Here is a 19,445-nt window from a genome sequence, read left to right on the forward strand (position 1 = left end):
AATGACTTTTGGTTGCTGATTATGTATCCTCTTATGAGGCTAAACAGCAGGAATGAAGAAGTTCAAAGGACAAGGTTAATACAAACCGTATACGTAATTATAGATACACAATGGTTCATTGCTGGCTGAAAATAATATTTTTAACTCTCAGAACGGTGAAAACAAAATGGTCTTCTCCAAGGAGAGGTAAATGTGTTTCAAGAGGGAGCTTGTTAAAGGATTATACATTGTTGTGACAAGCCATAACATAGAGCTAAATTTGATTACCCAATTCCATCATTCCAGATGACAAAGCCAACCACAGAATCACCAAATTACTTACAATAATGCCTTCAATCAATTTTCTGTTCCACAGTCTTTGCTCGTACAGCTCCATTATTTATTTGTAGATTTACAATGTAATAATGTTCAGTATGATGTAAAGATTCTTTTAACTTCAGGTTGTATCCAGTTGAAAAATACAGCATTACTTTTTAATCCCTCAGCCTATCTAGTTTATTAAAGTAGGTCTACAGTCATCTGCTTGTAAAAGTCCTTTGAACAGAATCTTTAATCTTCTTTCAAGAAAGCCTACATTTTATTAAAGACTTGACAGATTCTTAAGAATGTTCATATGCCTTCAATAAGGTTATAGATAATATGGTTTTCTTTAGTACTTTTTTAGGAACTCTCTCTCTCTCTAAATCACAATAATAGATTATAAAAAAAGTTTTCCATTTAATGCTGATTTGTAAGGATTTTTAATGTTAAAAATTACAATGCAGCGCAAAAATGCCAGTTTGTTTCCCTTATATCTGAGGCCACTAGTTGTCCTTTGACAGAGACAGGACTTAAATAAGACTTACATAAATAAATAAATAAGACTTAAAAAAACCTATGCGTTACGTCTTACTGTTAAGTGTGAGCAATAGGGTTTAATTGAGAGATTGTAGGCAGAACTTTGAATTTTCCTGTGCTGTTTTAGGTTGAAATTGTGTATAAGGTATAAGGTTTTTTTTGTTGTGTGGAGCTAGATACTAATGAGACAGAGCAGCCTGAAATTTTGCTGCAAATAGGAATGGTGGGGTCACAGTGCATGCTTTTGGTGTTTTGTACCTGGATAACAAATTTAAAATTTCTGCCTCTTTTCACACTTTTTATCCGAACTAACTCTAAATAGCCAAAGTGGTGGATAGGCCAGTATGGCAAACTAGTGAATATATGGAAGTGCTGTTCTATGCAAATCTGTGTTGCTCCAGTGCGTGAGTATAAATCAAAATGTTTACCTTTTTCTTCATGCAGTTGTTGCAGAGAGAGACAGGGACAGTGCTTTTCAGAAAGACAAACTAATTTACTGAGAACTTAATAGAGACTAATGATCCCATGGGGAGTCAAACCTGTTGAGCAGTTGGTCACCAGGCAGATGGTAATGGGAAACTCCACTGCAGGTCCTTGCAGTAGCACTTTCGTATGGATGTGATGAGACTCCTGAGCCACTGCTCCACTCAGCTCTGGCTTTGGCCCTTGGTGACCACACAGCACAGGCTTAATTCACTCCTATTGATTATCTTTATTGCACACAAACGCCCTTTCTACTGACTATTTACAAATGCCTTGCCAATTTACAATGTAATCCATCTCACAGCACAAATTACTTAGAGGAGCCTTTGGAGGAAAAGGCCGAATTACCCACCTAGGATGTTAATCAACATATCCAAATTGTTGAGGCCAGGCACAGCAGGAGCTGCCTGAGGGAAATCTGTATGAAGGTCCCACCTGGAGAGGGCCTGCAACAATCTGCCAAATCATCCCTTTAAGCATCAGCCTTAACTCTGTGTCATCTGCATGGTCAAGGTAGCTGGACTGGCCTGAGGTGACAAACAAACTTGAAATCATGTAATTGTCTGAAATTTCAGTGGTGATAGGGCTGCACCAGGCCAGGTCAGGATACAAGCCTGCAGGTCAGGTAAAAATGCCAGGATCCCTGAGAATCATGGCCAGGTAGAAATATCACTTCAATACACCCAGAGACCAGCAGTCCTACAAGGTCGCTGGGGGCAGGCACACGTGGCCATGGCTGAAATCAGTTGGGGTGTAGATAGGAGGTCCCAGGTGAGGCTGGTCAGGGCAAGTAAGGTCAGTCAGTGCACTTGTGGCTCACAGACAGAGCTACCACAGACCACTTAGATGAGGCATTGATTGTATGCTGCAGGGGTTTGTGAAGTGCTGGAGAGACACTGAGAACTAAGGCCTGGTAATCCACACCAGTCTTGTACTGCAGTTAATGGTGACGTTTGTTATACCTGTGATTTATGGTCTCACTTTATATGCTGCAGCCTTTGTCATGGGTCTATTCTTAGACTTCTTGCAATGAAAGCAATAATATGATGTATAAAAGTTTAGTTCAGGATCTCAGACTGATAATAATGGCTTCTTGTGTTTGTTACATGCTACTCAGTTGTGCTTCAGCCCTTACCGTTTTTTAGCAGAGCTGGTAATTGTTGCTCTGATTATGCAACTGTCTTAATGCTGCATTGTGGGTTTCATAATGTCCTATTAGTGCTCTGGACAGCCAGCAGATCTGTCTTGCCACCAACTGTAGGAAAATACCTTCAGAAAAGTGCACTCCCAGTGGAAGTGATTGAGGTTTTAATGAGGAGGATGTTTTATGATCTTTGCTAATAAAAATGAAACTGGAAGAGAACAGTTTCTTGCCAGAATGTGGTGTCTGTATTGCCAGAAATTGCAGGCTATGCATAAACTGTTGTAATATTAAGCATATTCTGTCAGAATATGAATATGTGTTACTCAGTTAAGTGTTACAGTATGACCATATAAATAGTAATAATACTGTGTGCTGAGATGGGAAATCCCATCTTGTATAATGATACCATCAACAGAATAGAATACTAATGTGTCTTCTTAGACACTTGGTGAAAAGTTGTTAGTGACCTCCCTGCTCAGAAACCCACTTCAGGCAAAAGACCTAAACTGTTTCAGGTTCTCTACTTTTCCTCCTGAGCCCCTGAATTCCCAGGGGAATAGGATGTATTAAGAACTAGCTGCCTACAGCTTGTGGGCTTACAAAATACCACTTTGTAGTTTTTTTTTTTCTTCATGATGAAAGCTACTTGAAAGGCCTCTTTCACTTAGAAATAACCTGAACAGTTAATACTTCTTTTATAATATGTTCCTGAACTGAAACCTGAAACAATATTAATGCAAAATTTAGCCTGACTCTTGGAAACTATATCCAGCTATTAACTTAGAAAAGCATCGTTTGAGACAGGAATATATTTCCTTTCTGCCTTGCCTTTCCCAATCCCCCCAAAAAACCATAATTAAAACAATTATAATATATGTGCTGGGGTCCTACTCCCAGATTCTTTCTGAACAGAATTTGATTGATCTTGCTGTTGGAGTTGAGCCCTAAGTCTCAACTACTTACTGGGACAAGTTGCCGTCTTGCTACTTTGTCACAGTGTCTTAGGAAACAGCAAACTGGGGATATGCAAGAATAGAGGTCTCTAGTAAGATCTGCAGTTAGCCTAGTAAAATGCCTTACTGTCTTCTTAAATCTTTATTTACACTCATTTTATAAAACATAGTATGTTATCTCTGCTGGATAGAAGTTTGGACCTGCTAGCAATATTTTTCAGTAATATCTATTTATCATTCTTATTTGGATGAAGGATGACCTGTTATTATCTGGAGGAATTTTTAGACATTTTACCTGTGCCAAGATTTTCAGCATAAAAGATCTTACAACATCTTGTATATTGTATGTTCAGGTTAGGAGAATTATCTGTTTTAGCTCTCTACATTGTTGTCTGGTAGGTACCATGTGTTATCTAGTGAGTAAAATGTGTTGGATACGGAGGATGTAGGATAGGTACAATTATGGTGGGGCTGTTCAGACGGAGTCAGATTATGGCAAAGGTCTTTATAAATCTGTCGCTAGTGGAGGAACAAGAACAACAGTATTTGTAGGTAATGAGGCATACATGCTTTTACAGAGGAACTCTTTGAGTGTTCTATATCCATAAGTAACCTATTGTTAGCCTAATACTACTTTTTTCCTTCCCCCCCCCCAGTCTGTTAGCTCAACAGTGATAAAGAGAACCAGATTTTATCTAAACCATAACATTTAGCCGTAAGTAATTGATCGGTGTTTAAAATACAAAAATACACAAAGATTAGGAAGTAGCTGAAGGACTGGTGTGGCAACACTTGTGTTTGTTGTCTGGATGTATTTGTTAGAGTTTGATTTGGATTAGTTTTTCAGCATATGCATTTCTTAGTGATAGATTTTATTTTGATAATTTATATAGTTTGTTGGAGTACAGTAATCTGAATTGTGTTTTCTCTTTGTTTGTGAAGGCTGAACAATTTTCTGTCGTAGTGTGACACACGAGGAGCTGCATACTGTACAGCAGGACATAGTGCCTTCATGCTGAGGACACCAATGGTGTGGACTAAACGAGTTAGCCAAGAAATGCATTTCCTTATTAATATGCTTGAACATGGGAGTGAGACCTGAGGGATTCTAACTGTTTAGAAAACCATCATGATGTTTGGGTTTACCTCCAACAGCAGACCTAACCTAAAACTCGAATTTATTTCTGGTTTTACTGTAGGTTCTCAGCTTCAGAAATCCCCAGTAATATTTTTTCCCTAAAACTGCAGATGTATGCTGTGTTTTTTCAGAATTATATGAAAAAACCTTGTATTCCTACTACAAATTGCTTCCAAGAAACCAGACCTAAGGCAGTAGATTGGAGAATCTAGTGTTGGAATAAGATGACATGCACTGTCAAACTTTTTTCAGAATCACATCTAACAAAGTATACTTCAGCATGGTGGCTCTGGGAACTTAATTTCTTTCAGATGATTTATTACATCTTGGTTATAGCATTCAGTGTTGAATAAAACTTGCAGCCAAAATTGGACTAGAATTTTGCCTCATATTAATTTTTTCCTACAAGTGGAAAGAGTGAGACAGAACTTGGGAGAGGGTGATTTATTATTTCAAATCCTGCTTTGATCCTATGCAGCAGGACACTGCTCTGTGGGTGGAAGTTTAGCCAGGAACTTGCTTCTTTTGTTTAGAAATCTTCAGGTGATGTAAAGAGAATTCTGATTGATCACAAGTCTGTTTTCAGAAGCACTGTCTGTGCTTCTGGAATGGTATTTATCAAATTATCCCTTTCCAGGGAGCAAATTAATTCAGCTTTTGCAATCAAACTATTTGGAGTGTGGGAATGTGTATGTTTGAAGACCACTTTCTTTTACTGTCATGATCATGTATGAGAATGATCTAAAGAGTAAGGTGGTCAGACAGGTGGTTGTAGAATTGAATCCTTTAATGGCAATCTTCATGTTGATCATCTGTTAACATTTGTGGAGAGAAAAAGTGCAACATATTCCGCAGTGGTCCCTAGATTCCACAGGTGTCACATCTGTGTGATGTACTTGATGGTATCTGTCAGGACTCATCTGCTTGCAGTTATTGAGCAGCTGAAGGTAGAGGCATATTGATCACTTGCTTGAAACTGAAACTCTGTTCCTAGGGGAAGTCTTTTAACAGAGGGATCTCCTGTTCACAAGAAAACAAAGAGGACATCGGAAGGAAGAAGAGGGAAGGAGTACCGGTGTTTTTCTTCTCTATATAATTTTGAAGGTGATAATAATGAAATGTCCCAGGAAACTGAAGAGAGAAGACAGTGCTCTAGATAAAAAGTCGTGAAATGATGAAGGAACTGTTGGTCATGGGATTAGGGCAGGAGAGAGAAGCATGTTATGTAGAAGAAAAATCTAACTTATCAGGCTAAGTAAGGAGAAAGGAAATTAACTGAACAAGAAATGGCCTAATTTATAGAAATAACAGCTAGATGCTTCTCTGGAGAGGAAAAAATATATGAACAACAGATGTCTTAGACGATCTCTAAAGACCCAGTGCTCAAGAATTTTTTGTGAAATTATGTGTATGGTTTTCACTTTGCCTAGAGTTCCCTTTTAGCTGTGGTAATAAAACTGAGGAGCATATTGTATGGAAAACTTCAGTTTGATTTTATCTTATTGGAGTTCTGAGAGCTACATCTGAATTAGTAATGATATTAAAGAGTAGATAAATAAGTATTTCTGTGATTAGGCATCATTTGATCAAACACAGACATAATTTATGGTAAAATCAGATGCACCCTTCAAGCACGTATTTTTCTCTGCTGATTTTCAAGGAAGGGAACCTTTTAGTTCTGGGAGTCTATTTCCATTAAGCAATCCTACATCCCCAAATAGTCAACTGTAAGCCTTCAGTGAGGGTGGAGGGGGAAAATAAACTGCTGACCAATATGGAAGGAGCGAGAATACTGAGGAGGGAGGGGAATTAGATGCTGTCCTGGTGGTCTAAAGATCTCATGTTTGAGCAGCCTCATTCCCATCAAGGGAGAACAGGAGGTGTTTGTGTCCTGAAGAGGTACCAGAGAAGCCTGTGAAAGCAAGTGTGCTTTGAATTAGCTGGGTGTAACTGAAGGAGATATAAGACTCATTGCATTTCTGTTTTCAGGTTCACATTTGAAGGCTGTGCATGTGTGTATACATGAATGCATGTGCTCCTAGGAGAGCAGGAGTCTGCCAGGCATGTGATTGTTTAGAATGGATTGTGTTGTATCCTTTGAAGACCTACTGCCTTCCACAGCTGAATATTATCTGTACTTAGGAGGAGTGGCAGAAATATCTTGATTGTCCAAATCAAGGCTTTCTTCATGTAATTTTGTCGCTCCTATCCAGTTCAATTACCTTATCTCCTTTCTGAAGAAGCCAAGGCCAAGAGGCTGAAAATTGCACTTGAGTCCTGCCTTAATACAGAGTCAGAAGAAAAGAACCTGTGTGTGCACCTGCACATGAACCTAGTGGAGGGAGCCAGTGGCAACTTAGGCATAGCAACTGGAATGGTTAACTGGTGGACTAGGAACACCGTAAGAGACATGAGATTAAGGTGATGTCCAAATGTTCTTTATTGATTTTATTTTTCAGGTCTGAGTATCAAACTCATTGAAAGATTTTAGCAAAACTGCATGTTTACTGAAATTAAAGAAGGATAGAAAGGTTGACCAAGAGTTTTTTCACTTACCACTTCCAACTTCTTAACACTCCTTTAAAACATTGCAGGTTTTGTGAACACAATGCTTTCCCAAAAGGATAACAGTATGTTCTTCATCCTGCACAAGCAAGCTTGATATTTCAAGGTCAGGGCTGTTACTTAACAAGTCCTGCTGATCAAGGTGAGGGTCTCATCAAAGCAAAAACTGAATCAGTGGTTCAGGATCTAGCTCAACAGCAAAAGACCTGAGTCTTGAGCTGAAGACAGGAATGTGAACACAACAAAGGGATGTTGAAGGGAAGCAACTTTAGTTCTTTCAATTTAAACACTTATCATTAGTCTATTATTCTGCAGGTGTTCCCAGGTCATAAGCAGGCTATACAAATGCACCAGAGGCTCAAAATTAGCTTTAAGAAAGTTTTAGAAACAAGTAACAGAGAACCTGTGTCCTAGGTTGCAATATTGATGTAGTTAAGTATTCTATTACCACCAGCTGTGGGCCATCAGCTGCTATCACCCACTCCGGATGACAGGCAATGGGCCATCCGTTAGCTGTTATCATCTGCTAATGACCCACCCCGCATGACAGGCAATGGGCCATCAGGGACCCACCGTGTGACTCATGGACTTATCTCATCCCGTTGTGAGATGCTCTGCCGAGGAGGGAGGAGCCAGGTGTTCCCACCTGGATATAACCTGGCCTTGGAACTGCCTGAGGTAGCCCTGTCTACTGGGTTCCCAGAGGACCAGAGCTACTACTGGATCTTCAGCTGGAGACTGGACCTTCACAGGATCACCGCTTCAACTGGACTACTTCAGTTGGACTGCTACTACCACCCTAACAAGGTGTTAGGTTGTATCTGACTTTGTCAGTGCTTTTGCTTGTATTATTTCACTTATTTTTAATTTCAATCTTGACTTGTGATCTCCCACTGGTTTGTTTTCAAACCAACACATATTTTGGCGCCCAACGTGGGGCTCGACCTGGGGAAACTCAGAAAATCCTATCACCATGATGCTCAGCCTGTCTATGTGGGTAATGTATCTTACCCTTTATATTTTCCCTCAAATGGGAAACTATCTACCTGTTGCATTGCTCCTGTTGCGACCAGGGAATGGCATGAGAATTGCTGTATTGGTTTATTATGCCTATTGCATGGTAACCTGTGAGGCGATGAATACCATTCGGAATATATACTCGACTTTGTCTGCCTGGCCTAACCTGAGCTGCTTCGTCTGGGACCTCCTCAGCAATCGCACCCACCCTCTGGGGCTAGGAGGAGAGAGTGGTTTCTTCCAGCATTTCAGGCCAGGCACAGCCATCTTTGACAACATTGAGTTCTCTCTGGATGCTAGGGATGGCATAATGTTTTTGTCAGTTCTGTTCTCTTTGACCAGCACTGTGTACCTCATGCTGAGAAACAGAACAATACTTGGTGTTGTACAGCGTCTTCTCGAAGAGGAGGAGAAAAGAAACAAGTCAGCAGGCACCACATCCACGCAAACTGCTACCAAGAGGAAAGGAACCAAACAAGCAGTCAATGTCTCAACACAGACCATTGCCGAATCAGAACAGCCAAAGCCAGTAGCGGTTGCTCCCGTCCAGAAAAAGAAATCCAAGAGCAAATCAGTCCGCACAGCGACTGATGAGGATGCGGCAGGACCATCCCACCAAGCAGAAGAGACAGAGCCAGAGATCATCACTCGCTCTCTATCCCTGGGGGAGCTGCGTGACCTACGGAGGGAATTCACCCGGCAGGCGAATGAGTCCATCTTAACCTGGCTGCTCCGTATCTGGGACGCCGCAGCTAATGACACTATTCTGGATGGAAGTGAGGCCAGACAACTGGGATCCCTGTCTCAGGATGTGGTCATTGACCAGGGGATTGGGAAAACCCAGGAAACTCTCAGCCTCTGGCGGCGATTGCTGGCGAGTGTACGGGACAGATACCTATGTAAAGAAGACCTCCAGATGCACCAAAGGAAATGGAACACAATAGAACAAGGTATCCGATGCCTGAGGGAATTGGCCGTGCTAGAGATCATTTTCTCGGACAACGAGAGATTCCCCAAGAGCCCAGATAATGTCCGGTGCACTTCACAAATGTGGCTAAGATTCGCACGGCTCGGACCAGAGATATACTCTCGTTACCTGGCAACATTGCAGTGGAGGGAAGGTGAAGACCAGGTGGGCGTGTTAGCAAACAAACTGAGAATTTATGAGGACACTGTCACCGCTCCACTACGGACCCAGGTCTCATCGGTAGAAACAAACCTGGCCGAGCAAGTCCGGAGATTGATTGAAGAGAGCCATCAGAAACTAAGGAAAGAGCTCACAGAAAGATTTTTCCATGCCACACCAAAACCAACCCGAGTCTCTGCCATCAGGAGCAGACGTACTCCAGTCAGGGAAAGAAAACAAACTCCACGACGTGACCTCTGGTTTTTCCTTCAAGAGCATGGGGAAGACATGAGGAAGTGGGATAGGAAACCCACCTCCACCTTAGCAGCCCGGGGACGTGAATTGAAAACAGAAACATCCACTTCAGGAGGCTCATCTAGGTACAACACTGCCCCAGTCTCTTGTGGACAGAACCCCCGACAGAATGGAAAGGATAATATGACTGATCCTCTTGAAGGAACCTCAGGAACACATTTACGGGAGAAGAGCACCACGCACCAAAAACAGGATTAGAGGAACCCTGCCTCTAGCCAGGTAGAGGAAAGGGATAACCGGATCTATTGGACTGTGTGGATCCGATGGCCTGGCACGTCTGACCCACAAAGATATACGGCTTTGGTTGATACCGGCGCTCAGTGCACCCTGATGCCATCCAGGTATGTGGGGACCGAATCCATTTCCATTTCTGGGGTGACAGGAGGATCCCAGCAGCTGACTGTACTGGAAGCTGAAGTGAGTTTAACTGGGAACGAGTAGCAGAAACACCCCATTGTGACTGGTCCAGACGCCCCATGCATCCTCGGCATAGATTATCTCAGGAGTGGATATTTCAAGGACCCGAAGGGACATCGCTGGGCTTTTGGGATAGCAGCCGTAGAGACAGAAGACATAAGACAGCTGAATAGCCTGCCTGGTCTCTCAGATAACCCGTCTGCTGTAGGACTACTGAGAATTGAAGAATAGCAGGTACCAATTGCTACAGCAACAGTGCATTGCCGGCAATACCGCACTGACAGAGACTCTGTCGCCCCCATCCATAAGATGATTCGGGAACTGGAGAGCCAAGGGGTGGTCAGCAAGGCTCACTCACCCTTTAACAGCCCTATATGGCCGGTGCGTAAGTCCAGTGAAGAATGGAGACTGACGGTGGATTACCGTAGCCTGAATGAAGTCACACCACCACTGAGTGCTGCTGTACCGAACATGTTGGAACTTCAGTATGAGCTGGAATCCAAGGCAGCAAAGTGGTATGCGACCATTGATATTGCCAATGCCTTTTTCTCCATTCCTCTGGCAGCAGAGTGCAAGCCTCAGTTTGCTTTCACCTGGAGAGGTGTGCAGTACACGTGGAACCGACTGCCCCAGGGGTGGAAGCACAGTCCTACCATCTGCCATGGACTGATCCAGGCTGCACTGGAAAAGGGTGAGGCTCCAGAACATCTGCAGTATATTGATGACATCATTGTGTGGGGGGACACAGCAATGGAAGTATTTGGGAAAGGAGAGAAAATCATCAAAATTCTCCTGGAAGCCGGTTTCGCCATCAAGAAGAGCAAAGTCAAGGGACCTGCCCGAGAGATCCAGTTCCTGGGAGTAAAGTGGCAAGATGGACGGTGTCAGATTCCTTCTGAGGTCATCAATAAGATCACCGCGATGTCTCCACCAACCAACAAGAAGGAGACACAAGCCTTCCTAGGCGCCATAGGCTTTTGGAGAATGCACATCCCTGAGTACAGCCAGATCGTGAGTCCTCTCTACCTCATAACCCGCAAGAAGAACGATTTCCACTGGGGCCCTGAACAGCAGCAAGCCTTCACCCAGATCAAACAGGAGATCGCTCATGCAGTAGCCCTTGGCCCAGTCAGGACAGGACCAGAGGTAAAGAATGTGCTTTACTCTGCAGCCGGGAGCCATGGTCTGTCCTGGAGCCTTTGGCAGAAGGTGCCTGGTGAGACCCGAGGTCGACCACTGGGATTCTGGAGTCGAAGTTACAGAGGGTCTGAAGTCAACTACACTCCCACCGAGAAAGAAATCTTGGCAGCTTATGAAGGAGTCCAAGCTGCCTCAGAGGTGATTGGCACAGAAACACAACTTCTCCTTGCACCCCGACTGCCAGTGCTGGGGTGGATGTTCAAGGGAAGGGTTCCCTCCACCCACCATGCCACTGATGCCACGTGGAGCAAATGGATTGCCCTCATCACACAGCGCGCCCGTATTGGAAACCCGAATCGCCCTGGGATTCTGGAAATCATAACAAACTGGCCTGAAGGTGAGACTTTTAAATTATCTTCAGAAGAAGTAGAGGAGCAAGTAGCACGTGCCGAGGAAGCACCCCCGTATAACGAGCTGCCGGAGAGTGAAAGACGCTATGCCCTCTTCACCGATGGGTCCTGCCGAATTGTAGGCGCAGATCGGAAATGGAAAGCTGCAGTATGGAGCCCCACACGACAAGCTGTACAGGCTACTGAGGGACAAGGTGGATCGAGTCAGGTCGCAGAGCTTAAAGCCATCCAACTGGCTTTGGATATTGCCGAACGAGAGAAATGGCCAAGGCTCTATCTCTACACCGACTCCTGGATGGTAGCCAATGCACTCTGGGGATGGTTAGATCGCTGGAGAAAGGCTAACTGGCAGCGCAGAGGAAAACCCATCTGGGCTGCTGAGATTTGGCAGGACATCGCCGCCCAGGCAGAAAAGCTGACTGTGAAAGTTCGACACGTGGATGCACATATACCTAAGAGTCGGGCTAATGAAGAGCATCGTAACAACGAGCAGGTGGACCGAGCTGCCAAGGTGGAAGTGTCACAGGTGGATCTGGACTGGCAGCACAAAGGAGAATTATTTCTAGCTCGTTGGGCCCATGATGCCTCTGGTCATCAAGGGAGAGATGCGTCATACAGGTGGGCTCGTGACCGAGGGGTGGACTTGACCATGGACAACATCTCACAGGTCATCCACAGCTGTGAGACTTGCGCTGCAATCAAACAGGCCAAGCAGGTGAAGCCTCTGTGGTATGGTGGACGATGGTCAAAGTACAGGTATGGGGAAGTATGGCAAGTTGACTACATCACACTTCCCCAAACCCGCCAAGGAAAGCGCTACGTGTTGACCATGGTGGAAGCAACCACAGGATGGTTAGAGACCTACCCTGTGCCTCATGCTACTGCCCGGAACACCATCTTGGGTCTGGAAAAGCAAGTCCTGTGGAGACATGGTATCCCTGAGAGAATCGAGTCTGACAATGGAACCCATTTCAAGAATGGCCTCATAAGCACCTGGGCTAGAGAACACGGAATTGAATGGATATACCATATCCCCTATCATGCACCAGCTGCCGGGAAAGTTGAACGGTGCAACGGACTACTTAAGACAACTTTGAAGGCACTTGGCGGGGGAACCTTCAAAAATTGAGAACTGAACTTAGCAAAGGCCACCTGGATGGTTAACACAAGGGGTTCTATCAATCGAGCCGGTCCTGCCGAGTCCGAACCTTTGCACACAGTGGATGGAGATAAAGTCCCTGTGGTACACGTAAGAGGTTTTTTAGGAAAGACTGTTTGGATTAGTCCCACCTCAGAGAAAGGCAAACCCATCCATGGAGTGGTTTTTGCCCAAGGACCTGGTTATACTTGGTGGGTGATGCAGGCAGATGGAGAAACCCGTTGTGTCCCACAAGGAGACCTTATCTTAAGTGAGAACTGTGTAGATGGTAATAGAATAAGGGGTGGATAATGTCCTAGGTTGCAATATTGATGTAGTTAAGTATTCTATTACCACCAGCTGTGGGCCATTAGCTGCTATCACCCACTCCGGATGACAGACAATGGGCCATCCGTTAGCTATCATCACTTGCTAATGACCCACCCCGCATGACAGGCAATGGGCCATCAGGGACCCACCGGGTGACTCATGGACTTATCTCATCCCATTGTGAGATGCTCTGCCCAGGAGGGAGGAGCCAGGTGTTCCCACCTGGATATAACCTGGCCTTGGAACTGCCTGAGGTAGCCCTGTCTACTGGGTTCCCAGAGGACCAGAGCTACTACTGGATCTTCAGCTGGAGACTGGACCTTCACAGGATCACCGCTTCAACTGGACTACTTCAACCCTACAGGGTGTTAGGTTGTATCTGACTTTGTCAGTGCTTTTCCTTGTATTATTTCACTTATTTTTAATTTCAATCTTGACTTGTGATCTCCCACTGGTTTGTTTTCAAACCAACACAACCTGGCATCAGGTTCATCCTCAGTGTATCAATCTTTTTTTATGATCTTGGTCAAATAATTTCATTCATATAAATTAAGAAGTAATGGGTGTGCTTCTTCTTTTCAGAGCACTTTTTAGGTTTTTGAGGGTCTCTAAGAGATCAGAGGATATTTTGAGGAGTGCAGGTTATGACAATTTGTTGATCTTTTATTTTCTTCTTGGTAACTTAGTGATCAGAGAACAGTAAAATCCAGTAATATCACAGCTACAGTTAACAACTCAAAAAAAAAAAGGGAGCCTGAGATGGCAGAGGAAAGGTGTTAAGTCTGAACTAGTTCCTAGCCAGCAATATTTGCTTCTGGTGTGTTTTAAATCCAGATGAAGTTGTGCAACTGTTTCTCTGGTAAAAATAAGAGAGGAAAAGACACAATTATGTCCTTCCCCAAAAGCTTCAATGCCTTATCTTCCCCACCCACCCCCTCCCCCAACACAATATTCCGAATATTTTTTCTCCACTTTCTTCCCTCTTCTGCTTTTCTCTCTTCACTCTTTGCCAGATTTATATTTCAGTCTGTTCATGACAGCTCTTAAATAATCTGAAGCCCACCTTTCCAGTTCCTGAAGCAACAGTCTGACATCACTCTGGCACTGCAGTTAATGCAGTGAAGCAGAATGTGCAGTGCTCCCACAAGCCACCTTTCCTTGCTCTTTCACTTCATTGGAAAGATAATAATGGAATAATAGTCTGCTCTGGTAAGGTGTGAGGTCTGGATGACAAATGATTGACACCACAGAGAGTTTCGTTATGCATGCTACCTGGTCTAGCAGGGAAACCTCATAATGGTCAGCTAGTTTCCAGAGGGAAGGGTGGCAAAGCATTTAGCATTCATTACACATGTGCTAAAGGCAGCTAATTCTTCTTGCTTTGCAGGACATTACATGGTAGCTTTATTTAGCAATTGAAAGAGACATTTTGTACATTGTTGACTTTAATACCCCAAGGTCTGAAGTAGAAATGAACAAAAAATTTTATTTCTTTCTAATAGCTTAATGTTCTTATTTTTATAGATTGCAAGGTACTGTTCAGACTAATGAAGCTAAAATTTGAGGGGAGGAGTGGTGGCTGGTTTCTTTGCTCCTCCTGCCCCTTCCCACTGGGGGAATTGCTGGTTCTATTAATTCTGCCAAAGAAGTAGAGCTCCCTCACTGGAGACAAAGAAGCTAGGAAAAGTAGGTATATGTGTATAATTCTAGATTTTTCAGAAGAAAAGTATAGGTAAAAAGCTAATCTGCTTTCTACATGTTCGCAGTATTTGTGGTTTATCACTTGAGTTGATGCTCAAAATGAAGACAACAAACAGGTTTTTCCCAAAGTTATCTAAGATTTTGAGTTCAGTGCAGTTAGAAAGACCATCAATATTAAGCCCCTTTAAATCAACTTCTTGACTGTCTTCCTTAAGTCAAGAGTCCTCGTAGAATAAATCAATCAGTGGGAGATTGAGTAGCTTTCAGTGCAGATGTGTACATAAATATTTAAAGGCAAAATGAGTCCAATAAATAACAAAGAATTCCTAGAATGGATACATGTGCTTAAACCAAGAAACTCATAACAGAATAGATGATAAATACCTTTTTGGAAAGACTGTTAATAAGCTGCCTAAATAATTTTTTGAATCAAGTGATGTAAAGCACAATAGCAGTAACAAAATAGCTCAACCTGCACTATTGTGACATGAAGGATGCAGTACAAAAGATCCCAGGGTAAGGTTGTGCTGGTGCCATGACTTCTGCCTTACTACCAGCACGTCTCTGGAATCAGAGTCGTGATGAAATTGACATTGCTCTAGCGATGGGCCTTTTAACCTAAGGAAACAAAAATGCTAAAGGGGCCATGGGAGAACAGGTATTCCAGCACTACAAATCTGGGATGAATATGTAAGTTTACAAATCCTTTTAAATCAGGTTATCAGAAATTCAGAATTTACAGTCCAGACGAGTGTACAGTGTCAGACATCCAAAGGGCATTGGTCAACTAGCTGCCCATAATTATGCTTGTAGCTCCCGGATGTTGCTTGTTTATGCTACTTGAGTGCCTCTGGATAGCTGCTAGTGGTGTTAAGTTACCTTAACATCTCTCTGCAGTTTAATTATCCTGCAGACCTGCAGGCATTACTGTTATCATCGAAGAGGAAGCCCTTGGGCGGGATGCCTGTCATCAGATCCAAGCCATTTATAAGCCCTCTAAATGTTTGATCTGTGCAAATAATCTAGATTCTCAGTAGAGCCACTTGAGAGGAAAGATTAATTTTTCTCAAGGTATCCCCTTTAGACACCTGTTTAAATTATTTACAGGGAAATTTATATGCAAACCTCTCTTTTTTTTTAATTGACTAAGAGGCATATAGGTGCTAAAATTAGGCAACTGAAAGAAATTAATTCTTGCCTACTACTGTTGCTGCAGCATGCTGTGGAAATCAGGGAGAATTATTTTTATAAGCAGAACTTGCAACTACAAGCAGTCACTCAATATTCTCAGTAATCTCTTAGGAAAGAGCTTATTTCATTTTGAAAATACAGCCTAAATGTTTTAGGGCATAAAATATGAAAATCTTTGTATACTTTTTAAGGTTAAAAGGTACTTCAGGTGGATGTGATACTAAATATGTTACCATCTCTCAGTCTTGCTAGTAAGCATTTTAACTCATGCAGACTTGTTCATGTAAGCCAGAAGAAATGATGCTATGGTTTGAGATAAACAATAATACCTTCATGTTTGAATTAATATTTACTTGTAAGATTATGGACTAGAATTTGTTTAACCTTAAACATTTAGATGTCCTGTAAGAGACCAAGAATGAAAGCATCAGTAAATAATGAATTTATCTAATTGAAAACTAGAGTACAGTCAATGGCCATATAGGTAACTGGAAAACTGTAAATCTAGAAGAGCTGGAATGAAAACATGATGAGAAATTCAAGCCAAATTCCTGAAACTCCAAGGGAGACCATGTGAAATATGAGTAGTGTATCTTCCTTAAAATAGATTGTTCTATTAATAGACGCCTGAAGTGATGCATCCACGCTGAAATGCTTTGGCTTGACATCAAATGTAGTTTGCTCTCTGACATTTGGAAATACCTCTCAAAATGATGGTAATGTTTAGACTTAGGATGCGTTAGAAATGCTTTTCACTGTGACGCTCCTGATGCTTTTGCACTTGTTACCTAGGAATACAGAGAAGATAGTATTATGAATAATAAGTAAGGTTTTAGATTAGTCTCGGCATTGTTTTCTTCCTACAAGGGATATAAAAATGTATCCTGAGACAGCAGACTCCTACAGAACACATTTAATTAATTAATTTGTAAGATTACCTACTACTTTTATATTTAGGTGAATACAAGAATGCATCTGAAAGGTAAACACAGCTGTGTCTGGCTCTACCTAAGAATTTTGCAGTGCAAATGACTGATAGTTGCCTCCACAAAAAGAAGTATGTTTTCCCCTTTTTTCATTGATCTCTCCTAGAGGACTCTTGAAAATATTAGTTTCAGCTCTCACTGCTCTGTTTCTGTTACAGTGCTGCCAAATGCAAGAGCATTTTACTACATAACTTTGAACTCCTGAGCTTTGAGTGACGTGCGCTGCTTCTACATTACTTCCCTTTGCTCTCTGTCATCAGGGTATTTGTGCATATGTAATGTTTTTCTTTTTTTATTATACAACAGAGAGAAATACTCACTTTTTTTTTCCTTTCTTTTTGGGATATTGCAAACAAGTGTTCCAGCTGTGTGTTTTTTCATCTTAAGGATTTTTGACATGTGAACCCAACTTTTTGCATTCACCAGAATGTACTGCTATATCTTGAAGGCATGGACTGGTGAAGAGAGCATTCACAATGTTATGCTATGACTGTAAATGGTGCATTTTGATTTATTTATCAAGATAATGCAACTTTTTCACCATGAGGGACTTGATTAAATTGAATTAATGGTTGTTTGAGGTTTTTTCAGTGGCCTTAACAATCAGCAGTGAGATGAAACATGCAGAGCACTCCACCAAGTGCAGTGTTGAGAATGAAGATTAAATGAAGAATATAAATTCTGTGGCTTGTTTAATCTTTCTGCTTATAATGACAGTCATCATCTGGGTCTGCCAAACAAGAGACGTAGCATTCTGCTTTTCCTTCTCTCCTGTGCATGTGATACCACCATGTAGGGAGAATTTTTGGATCAACAATACTCATTGTATGGTTTTATTGCAACCTCAATGAAATTAATGGAAAGTGCCTGTTAAGCAGGCACTGCTCTTAGAGACATGAAAACTAGCATGCTAGAGAAGACTGTTCTTGTTGAAGTTTGATACAAATTCCGAACTACGTTAGGAGACACTGAAAACTCCAGGCTATACCATCTTGGTCCTGCTGGGAAAATAACATAGATAGAAGTCCAAGTGAGGTGACAGATTCTCTGCCATGATGCCCATAATCTCCTGTGTTGTATTATTTTTGTCCGTACAGCTGGAAGTACTCCCTCCGCTTTCTTCATTTTCTTCTTCTAGGAGCATGTAGCAGGATGCTGAGAGCAAATCTTCTCAAATGAGGGCCTTGCAAAGACTTACTGCTACAGTTTTGGGTTATCAGAAGATACTCCGAGACCTGTTTCTTTCAGAAGTACTGTTCTGTGTTTGTCAGGAACATTCCTCCTTTGTGATAGGCGCCTCTGCATCTGTATTAGACAATCCAGGTCACTCTACCTTGATGCTATATGAAATAAAATATTTACTGCTAACATAAAGAAAAAAAAAGCATTAATAACTACTTCTAGACATTCTGCTACAAAACTAGTACTAAATAATTAAGAGTAAAGAGAAAATAATCGAGGATCATGCTTCACACTGCCTTGTTTGTACTTTGTCCAGAAATCTTCACAGTCAAAAATCTCTAAGAGAAAGAATTAGGATTAAAGTTAGGCTATTTTCTCTTAGCACCCGTGGACATTGACTGTGACCATATTTAATGCTGTGTGTTTATTATACAATGCACTTAATTACACAGTCTGTAAAAGGCAGTGTTATCAGCCATTCTCTAAGCACTGGAATGGGTAATACCAGGTACAGTACCTATTAATTAAATACAGTTAAGTTTGACTGAGATGTTAATTTCTGTGTCAGTAAGAGTCTGTTTTTTCTGATCAGTTCTTTGATTTTATTTTTCTTTCAAGAGAATATAAATCTTATTAAACCTGGGACAATTATAAATGGACTCCCGGTATTTTCTCTACTTCCTGGCTGATGTGCCAGCTGTGAAAAAGGCTGTCCAAAAATGCAGTCTGTATTTTCTACTGATTGCAAGGATAAAACAGGATTATCTCACTCTTGTTTTGTCATCTCCATTTTTTACTTTTGTCTTTCATCTTTAATCTTCACATTCTGTTTTCCCTGTTTGGAATTTCCTCAATTTGAAATAATCTCTTTAGGAGTCAAATCAGAGACTAATGAGGCATTCTTTCATGCTTATTTCTATCTATTAAGCATTCACTTGGAGTTAAATGAAAAAGTATGGATCCCTTGAAAAATGCCCATACATGCAGTCAGTTTTCAGTCACTTATCATCCCATGTAACTCTCCCCATAGACCCCTGTGGTAATCACAAAACCTTAGAGAAACTGACAGTAGGAAAGTGATTGACAAATCTCATTTTGGTAAGCTCCTTATGCTGAATAACAACACCTGCTTGCTATTTTCAGGATTTATATTCACTTTATTGGTAGGATTGCTAGCAAAAATCTTCAGTGTCCAGGAATGTCAGAGTGGTTCTGAGCCATTCAGTTCCTGAGAAGACTGAAGAGAGATGTATTTGTTTTTAAAAAAATTGTTTCCTTTCCTGTTGCTTTTAGAGGTAGATGCATGTAAATGATGTCTGTTAAAAATAGATGTCTATGCCACAGGCTAGTAGTCTGCCAGCAGATTAATTAC

General features: G+C 41.9%; 1 protein-coding gene and 1 long non-coding RNA gene across 6 annotated transcripts in view; both read left to right on the plus strand.

The window, feature by feature from the left end:
• Positions 1-19,445, plus strand: part of GABRG3 (gamma-aminobutyric acid type A receptor subunit gamma3) — a 315,586-nt gene that overhangs the window by 45,481 nt on the left and 250,660 nt on the right. The gene's annotated exons all lie outside the window — the stretch shown is intronic.
• Positions 2,129-18,634, plus strand: LOC146444473 (uncharacterized). 2 transcript variants are annotated; one of them, XR_014849633.1, is made up of 5 exons: positions 2,129-2,233; positions 17,050-17,152; positions 17,249-17,390; positions 17,483-17,637; positions 18,030-18,634. It is a non-coding gene; the product is annotated as an uncharacterized LOC146444473 (long non-coding RNA). The 2 variants fall into 2 exon arrangements; XR_014849629.1 differs by having other exon boundaries at positions 17,483-18,634.

This window comes from Lichenostomus cassidix, chromosome 1 (assembly GCF_008360975.1).
Source record: "Lichenostomus cassidix isolate B80296 chromosome 1, HeHo_3.0, whole genome shotgun sequence".
NCBI classification, from domain to species: domain Eukaryota; kingdom Metazoa; phylum Chordata; class Aves; order Passeriformes; family Meliphagidae; genus Lichenostomus; species Lichenostomus cassidix.